Genomic DNA, 9,745 nt, shown 5'->3' with positions numbered 1-9,745 from the left:
TCCATGTAGGTGCAATATTTCTGTGAACTACAACAACATTCTCTTGACATATCTTTGTTTCTAATAGAGCAATGAGACAAAGATTATGTGACATAATAAGGTTCCTAACCTCCACTTGTTTGAGGGGGGAGTTCAGCCCTCTCACATTCCAAGCAGCCCAAATCATTGGGAGGAGGTAGTGAGCTTACATAACCCCCTAAACCCCTTAAGGGTAGCAACATTGGATAAACAAGGCTTTACAATTTTAGGCTTTCTACTGGCTTTGGAGTGTTTCCCTTGGTTTGGTTTTCGAGATTTGAGTGCCTTGTTGAGGATGGGAGAGTAGGCAGGATCATAATTTTTATGGTTTGAAGCAGAAACAATGTCATCTTCTTCGTCTGAAAAATGGGCATCTTCAGCAGGGGACTCTTGTTCCTCAGTAGTCATTCATTCCCAAAGAACCAAAGGAATTGCTAATTGGAATAGATTTGGTTGGTACAACACAACCATCTGAGACAACCATCTTGTGAGCAGATAGGTCAATAACTAAGTCTAAACCTTTAAACTTAGTTGAATTCTTGGTTGTGGGTGGTGATTGAATTCTTGGTTGTGGGTGTTGATCTTGGATCAGCAGAATGAGGCTGTGATTCTTCATGTGCCGGATGGGGTTGTGGTTGGACCTCACCATTGGGTGACAATTCAGATTGTGTGATCAGTGCAAGCTTAGAAGTGTGGGAAGTGGAGGCCTCATCCACACGGGAATTGTTAGTGGGAGCAGGGAAAGGGTTTGGTATAGGGTGACATTGAGAAGATGGGTGATTGTTTTTCCTCCTAGTAATGAGCTGCCAAGATTGGTCAGATTGGTCCTTCCCACTGCTAGAGGATGGACCCAAATCATCAACTCTTCTAGTGCATTGATCATTGGCATGACCAAACACCTTACACTGTGTACATATACTTGGCTTATGGGGGTATTGAGCAGTAACTTGAACTTTTTTGTTATTATTTGTTCTCACTGTGAAGGAGGAGGGTAAAGGGGAATGTGGATTAATTTCAACACACACAAGAACATAATCAATCCTGTCAATGCTCTGTGTAATGGCATCCACAAAAAGAGGTTTGCCAATAGCACTTGCCACATAGCTTAAACCCTTTGCGGACCACAGACGGAGGGGTACGTTGAAGAGTTTAACCCAAATTAATTGGGTTTCAATGGAGTTAATTTGTGGAGAGGGTACATCTTCTTGCCAAAGTTTAAGGCTTATAGGCTTACCTGCAAATTTCCATTGTCTGCCTGCTAGAACAACCTTGTGAAAAAGAAAGTTCCTTCCTTATTTACCAGTACTTTTTGTAGTCCCCTCTGGTTCCAAAGCTTGTGGGCAGTTTTGGAGACAAGCTTGAAAGGCATCCTGCATTGGAAGGTGCCTGTGAGACAACTCATCCAAAGTCGAGCTCCTTCTTCACAAACCTCTTCAGGTGGCTCAACAATGAGGCAATCATCCAAGATTGATGGTTCAAAGTATTCCACGCTCCAATTCAACTGAGGCGATTGTGCAATTGAGGACCAACTTTCTTCATTTGGTAAAACATCGCATTCACCGGGATCAACTTGATCTTTTGGTACAGGGGTTTTGTGAGTAGGTGAGGTATTTGGTAAATGTGATCCTGTTTGTCTGTTATGGTTAGGTTGTGACGAGTACTTAGCTTGTACAATTGGGAATGAAAAGGAGCTTGAACTAGTTGGATCAGGAGTAGGTGCAGTTTGGTCAAACTGGTTCTGTGATGGAGCACGTGGGGGGTCAGCAGTGCATGCAGGGGGCTGATTGGATGTGAGATGATTTGAATTTAAATTCAAATGCTTGGTATGTGGGTCCAGGTTCTCTGCAAGGGAGCAAGGTGGCGGCGCGTGTGGAACAAGCTGTGGATCACCGGACTGAGAGTTGAAACCCATAACAACAAGCATCTCCCTAAGCGCCATGATCTCTTTACTGAAAGTTGAGAGCTGTGCTATCCTCTTGAGGGCATCCTGCAGCTCCTCCTCCTTACTCTTGAGAAGCTTTTTGAGCCTGCCAATCTCCTCCAACAATTCAAATTTTGAAGCATCTATAATGGATGCGTCCAAGCCTTCTGGAAGATAGACCACCTCATTAAGCTCCAAGCTTGATGGATTGAGAATGGGGTCTTTCTGGAGAATGTTAAGAACTTTGGTGACTGTGTGCCCTGTAACCGATGTGGGCCGCGATTTGAACTTAGAAGGTGGAGAATCTCGTGGTGGGGAGACCGTTTGGTTTGCTGGTGCTTTGTCTGCATGTTTATGAGGTATCTTACCCGGAGGTGACTTGCTCTTGTGTTGAGTGGGATGGTTATGATTAAGACGTGGTTTAGGGGGCTTTGCGTTTGTGGGGTACTATTCGTTTGCCTGAGTTGAGATGGGTGAAAGGGTGGTTTCAGATGGTTGGGAAGAGGTTTCCGAGAGGAGGGTTTCATGTTTTTGGAATGTGCCCAATTTTATCAACTTCTTCCAACCCTAACCCTGCATAAAATTTAATTACTATGGGATAAAAACTTTATTTTGAATATCTTATGTAAGCTTAAAGAAATCCAACTACCCCTTAATTGTTGAAACCCAAATTTTAGAGTTAGATATTCTTAGTATGAATTTCATAAAAATTTTGATTCATTAAAATAACGTTGATAGAATTTTACTACACAAAACTTAAGAATAAAGCCAACAGAATTACTGCATGAATATATATTATATATTTGACAAGAGCATATAATTTAATAAAAGTATTTGAATATAGATTTGTCTCTATATGAAATTGTAACATATGTTATTATGACCCAGTCTAGACAATGCTTTAGCCGCATGGTTATTTGAAAATAGGACTTCATCAGCATTATGTTTCTTTAGAGAACAATAACCCAAAACAGTTTGATTATTTGTTTTCATATTGCATGGCAAATATCTATTTATACAAAATCATTAATTATAAGAAGTTACCATGGATCTTATGATAATTCATATTGCAAGCAAACACAACAAGTATTATTGTATATAAAATGTAAACATAAAGAATCAAATTGTTTCCTGATTTTTCATGAATAATTAAAACCGCATGGCAAATAGAATTGCATATAATATGGAGTCATGCAACAAATACATAAAGAGATATTTTTATACCAGCAAAAATAAATCTAACAGATATACCATATTCTAAATAAGTGATATGTATGTGAAAGAAAAAGTGTGAAAAGTACCTTTTGTACTAGATTGTTACCGGGAAGGCAAGCTGAAGATCAATGGACAAAAGGCTTAAGACCTCGTTTGGATTGAGGGATTTAGAGGGTTTTGGACAGAAAAGAAAGGGAAGGATAGGGATAGGTGTGTTTGAATGGAGGGTTTTGGAGAGAAAAGAAAGAATTGGGAAGGATTTGAAGGGATAGCCTATCCCTCCAAATCTCTCCAAAACAATAAAACCAAATCCCTCCAAAATTGACAAGATTTGGAGAGAAAATGAGCTAATGACGTTTGGAGTCCATCCGGAAAAGTTGCCGGAAGTTGCAGAGATCGTCAGAAAAGTCGCCTGAAATTGATTACAGGCCTTGATTAGTTGATTTTAGAAAGAAAAAAAAAATTTAATAAAATAAAACCCATATATAGAGAGAGATTAAAACCTGCCGAGGACGGAAGCTAGGGTTCGAATGTGGTAAGCTTCGGGTTCTTCGCTAACAGGCTTCTCAGTTACCGCGGAGGAGGAAGATGAATCTACAACCTTGTCTACCAGTAATCGAAGAAGACGATGCCCAAATCAACAACAGTGAAATCAACAATTACGGAAATATGGCTTTGATCTTCTAATTTTGGTAGATTTTGTAGTTGGTAGTTGGAGAGAGAGAGAGAGAGCCGATATGGGTTTTGACCTTAATATATTTTTGTAGATTCTGTAGTTTGCAGTAGGAGAGAGAGAGAGAGAGAGAGACAGTGAGGGGGATCTGTGAGAACGAGAATGGAGAGATGGAGGAGGCTCTAACCAGAAAAAAAAAAAAAAAAAAAAAAAAAAAAGGGTAAGATGGTAATTTTATTATTGTCAATTCCTTTCTTTTCTCTTATTTGTTTTGTTCAAGCAACAATATTATCAATTCCTTCCTTTTCTCTCCAATCTATCCAAACATTTTAACTATCATTTCATTTCATTTCATTTCATTTCATTTCTCTCATAATTCTTTCCTTTCTTTTCTCTCTTGTGTATCCAAACGAAGCCTAAGGGAATAAGGGGAGACTATGCCACTAGAGGGTGTCTTTTTGCGAATATCTGTGCTTTTTTTCCCATCCCTTTTTTGTGGAGGAGAAGGACTTATTTATATTGTTTTAATGCGTGACCAACAAGACTATAATCTTTTGAGAAATAAGATCTGTGACCAGCAGAAAAGGAAAGAAAGAATTATTATTTATCTTGTTACTATATAAACATAATATTATCATATATGCATCATGTATAATGTGTTAGTTTAAAATTTTATTATTTCCATCATTCACTTACTACCATATATATATATATATATATATATATAGATATATATATGTATGCAGTATGTGATTAATACTTTGATACGATCTTTTGTATTGCAATGGCTGGCAAATCATATTAGAAAAGAATAAAAATGTATCAATTAAAACTTCAATTTTATCACCATAAGCACGGTTAATATATATATATATATATATATATATATATATTCCTTGGTTAGTTATATTTTATTTATTTATTTATTATCATTGAAAATCGTTATTAATATTTTATTTATTATCATTATTGTATATTTTTCTCTTAGCAAAATATGAAAACTCCTCAATTGGTTGGTCAGGAAGAAGATTTTTCTGTCAAGGAATGAATTAATAGACATGCCTTTTCCATTCAATAAGGATCGCGCTGGGCAGGTTCTCGAAGAATTGTGCATCAACAAAGGAAACAACTATACTTATAGATAGCTTGCAATCAATTCCTTAATTACCGACCATATCTAAAAAAACCTTTCTCATGAAGTGTATATATCTGGCAACCAAGTGCATGTGCTTGGTGAGTAAAAATTTTACTTTTGGAAGTCAAATTGATCAACTTTTGTTTCTTATTATTTTTCTCATTTTTATTATTGCTGACATTTTTAAATTTGTTTTAGTGGTCTCTTGATAGTAGGTAATCTTGCAATTAACTTCTTATTTGTCTTTCCTTTTATTTGTTACTATATATATATATATATAGATATTATGGTCCTATCTTTGGTTATGGCTTAAGGCTACCTGCATATAATATACACCCATTATTTTATTTATTTGTTTTATCTTTTATTCTTTCACACACACACACACACACACACACACACATATATATATATATATATATATATATATATATATATATATATATATATCTTTGGGTGGTAGATAAGTCACAACCAAATCACCATATCTTTTTTATTTTATTTTTTATTTTCATTCTATTTTATTGTTTATTATTACCTTTTGAATTATAAATTGGTGTAATAAGAATAGGCTTGGAAACTCCATACAATTCAACTTTTAGTTTCTTTTTTTTCCTTTTATTATTATTATTTTTATTTGCTTGGCTGGCTAATTGTTGTATATATATAACTATTATAATATATATATAGTAGTAGTTATTATTACGTCTTCGTGTATATATCTATATATATATATACACACACACGTATACATTTTATTTTTCCTTATTTATTAATTAATTTATTTATTTTACTCTTCTTCGATCTTCGGGCCATGAATCAGTTTGTGGCCTTAACCCACTTACTCTTCTTCTGCGGAACATGAATCAGTTTGTGGCCTTAACTGTAATGACCCGGTCATTTTCCTCCCTTTCCTTTTTTTTCAAATTTTACAGATAAATTTTTTTCCGTTTAATTCTCTTTTCTGAGATCTGTTTCTCGTCGTTTAGTGTCATCTCGAGTGCTCAGAATTGGTTTTTGAGACTCTTTTGTGTGGATTGACAACTTTCTTTGAGAACCGAGTCATATCCGCATTTTCACTTTTCGGGATACTATTCACTTTTGTCCTTTTTCCTATTTCGCCATTTTCCCTATTCTGTCTTTTCCCCGTTTGCCAGTTTTTGGCACAACGTCACTTTTCATGCTCGAAGTTGGTTTTTGACTTCAGGTGTCTTCATCTTCGGTGGTTTTCTCGAAATACGTATCTTTACTTTTACAAGAAAGTACTCTAGTTACTCCCGGTATTCATAGGGGCATGGATGCACAATTCTTTGGAATTATTTTCTTTTCTTGGGGTGTTTTTCGTAAATATTTTTTAAACATATTTTATTTCAGGAGTATCTAAGAAAATATCTTTTGGAAGATATTTGCATTTTGGGGCAGTTTCGCAATTAACCCTTTTTGTAGGGGCCATTGTGCAATTAACGAAAGTTATTGCAAAATATCTCTTCTGAAGCCTGGATCCTCGTACAGGATTCATTTTCACTTTTCGTTGACTCGTAAATTCATAGAATTTCCTTTCGGCCGTTTTTCTCCAGTTTCAGAATTTCTGGACCCGGTTGCCGTTGAACTTGTTCGGGACATAACTCTCTGCTCGGGATTCGGTTTTCGACGCTGTTTTTTTCCGTTATTCATATTTTCTTATTTTGAATCTTTTAATTCATGAATTTTTTCCGTTTGAGCGCGTTTACTTAAATTCCACTTTTCTGAACCCGGCGGGGCACTTTTTGAGATTTCTATAAAAAGGGGATGAGATATTTCATTTTTCGTCTTCTCCACTCCCCCTTGCACAACCTAAAGCAGCCATGGATGTCCATGGAACTGTCACCTTCTCTCTCCTCCTTTGATTTACTTTTTCTAAGTGAAAAGTCTTCGACCTTCACGTTTTTTGTTCCCCTCGACGTGTTCTACCATTCCCCTTATTAGAATTCATTTTTGACCATTCCTTGAGTTTGGGTTTGAAGTCAAGTTGTGATTTTCATAGGGCTTCCTTCGGATTCATGTAGATCGTGTTGTCCCCGACAAAACCCTTCGGTTTCGGCGGATTCGGAACACTTTTTTTCCGGTAGGGATTTGAGGTTTTCATCTCAAATTGAGGTAGGGGGTGTTATAATTTACTTTCTTGTTATATTGCACGCTTGTGATGCTTATACAACTTGATTACATGCTTAGATGTAAAATCTAGAGATTTTATTATTTATTTTTCTTGTGAAGGATTTAATTTTCCCAGTTGTCCATAACTTTGTTTAAACATGTGGCATGATAGAATATTAACCCTTGATATGTTGATTGACATATCTTAAATCTAGATCATTTGGACAAGTATTGGAGATTTTATTTAATATTTATCTTAAATAAAATATTAAATCATGTGGTCTTAACTAGCTTGAAATCAATATGTGTTAGCATATTATATTAGGCCTTGGCATGCTCTTCAACATAGGTGAATTTGTTAGAAATTAGAAGTGTTTTGAAATCTAGTAATATTTAATTAATTAGATTAATTAAATTGCTCCAAGTGTACGATTCATCCCGTTGGAATTTCGACTTGAAATTCTTGATGTGCATGGCATGTAGTTTCATATATATTAAATCTAGAACATTTGATTAGGTTTTGAAACCTTTCAATTATTATTTTTTCAGTATTAAAGTTTAATACACATGGCCATAACTTGCATAGAATGTACTTGTATCATGCTCTTAAATCAAGTCTTGACATGTTTAATAACATACATTAAATTGAAATCATTTGGACGAGTTTCAAAATCTAGAGATTTTAATTAAATGAAATAATTAAAATCCATTCAATGGTTCTATGCACTTGATTAAGTTTCTAACCTTGTATTCATGATTTCCTTGATAAGTTCCTTCACGTGTATTACATTGAGCATAACCGGATAAGTTTTGAAACTTATATTTATTTATTTTCCTTGTATGGAACTTAGCTCTCATGGTTGTGTCATGTATGAAATGAACTTGAAACTTGACATTAAACTTGGTCTTGATATGATCCTTGACATAACTTGTTTGTAGAACATTTGGACTTGCCATGTAACCTTGATTATTTAATCCTTTAAGTAGATTAAATTCTCTTTTATGCCTTCCTCGAGTTAATCATACCTTGATATCATGTATCTAAACTTCTTGTGTCTTGGTTTCATTAATGTGCTTAATGAACATGCTCATTTGTCTAGGAATGATTTAATTACACATGTGTTGTTTAGTATGTAATTGAATCGTGTATCTTACACTTATGGTATATTTGCTTTGATGGATTTTCTTATGCAATATATACCTTGGTTCTAGTCTATATAGATGTACACTTTATTTTCTTGACATTTCACATGCCATCATAGTTGTGAAACTAGGGCATGACTTGTGTGTTCCAAAATCATGGTTGTGCATGATATGTGGTTAATGCATTTTTTGTATTTTGATACAATCTTGACTTGCACAACTTGTTGATTTTGGGACTTGGGATATCAATCAAGAATTGTCATGGCTAGGACTTAGTTTTAGTATGGGGGATTGTCCTCCTACACTATAGTGCGCACTAGGGGAAAGGTACTTATGGGTTAGTAGCCCTAAAGTGATCTCAAGAGTACGGTTTTAATTCGGGCGATGTCCGAGTTTCCACATTGGTTGATTTCACTCTTTAAATTTCAAGTTGCTATTCCTTGAAGATTTAAACTTGTCGTGTATGTGAAATGCTCCAATCTTGTTTAATTACATAGATATTAAGCCTTGTTCTTGATTCATGTATAACTCTTTTCATGTTTCATAGAATGTTCCATTCTTGTTTAATTGCATATATATTATGTCTTACTCTTGATTTCATGTATTACTTTTATCGCGTTAATTGGAATGCTCTGATCATGTTTATTGCATTGATAATGTAACTCGTGTTAACTTGTATTCAAGTATACTTCTTGTCGTGTTAATTGGTATGTTCCAAACCTTGTTCAATTCCATTAATAATGTGATACTTGTATTCTAGTACTTTCTTGTCGTGTTGTACGGATTATTCCAAACCTTGTTTAATTGTATTAAAAATGCAATTCTTGTTGATCTGTACTCAAGCATCCTTCTTGTCGTGTTCTTTGGATTATCCCAATCTTGACTTGCTTCATATATGTAGATATATCATGATTCTTGTTGCTTATGCTCCATGGTAGCTTAGGATGATCCTTGACTCTAATCTTTGACATAGACGTTAGGTGACATAATCCCTTTTGAACTATATCATGTTAGTCCTAAAAATCTCTAAAGAAATCGAGTCGATGCATGCTCATTCTCTACGAGTAAACTTGTTTACTTACCCCGAAGTTACTAGGGGATTTGTTCAGATATGAAGACTTGGTTCGTGATGCTCGTCACTCCTTCGAAGGCTTATAGCTTTCGCATTTCCATTTCATGCAAGTGTTCGCATGAAATGCCATGTTTGTAACCTTTTGTATCAAACTTGTATTATTTGATTCCATTTATGTAAAGTGTGCATAAGTACACTATTTTCATTATATTCAGCATGTATCAAATGAGGCTGGAGGCCAATGACGTGTAACATGTATTCTATGCACTTTTGTTTTTAAGGTTAATTATGAAAATATTGAAAATTCATAAGTCATTGTAGCATAACTTTTGCATCGGGCGTGGAAATTTCATTATTTTTGTTCCATAGGGTTTCCATGATCATATATGAGGTGTGGCCAAGGGCCAAACACCATTTCATTCTAAGTTTCACATT

This window comes from Cornus florida, unplaced genomic scaffold (genome assembly GCF_030987335.1).
Source record: "Cornus florida cultivar Cherokee Brave unplaced genomic scaffold, ASM3098733v1 CherokeeBrave_3.0.0_Hap2_Chr01, whole genome shotgun sequence".
NCBI classification, from domain to species: domain Eukaryota; kingdom Viridiplantae; phylum Streptophyta; class Magnoliopsida; order Cornales; family Cornaceae; genus Cornus; species Cornus florida.
The sequence above is the reverse complement of the archived record's forward strand: the minus strand, read 5'-3'. Positions refer to the sequence as shown.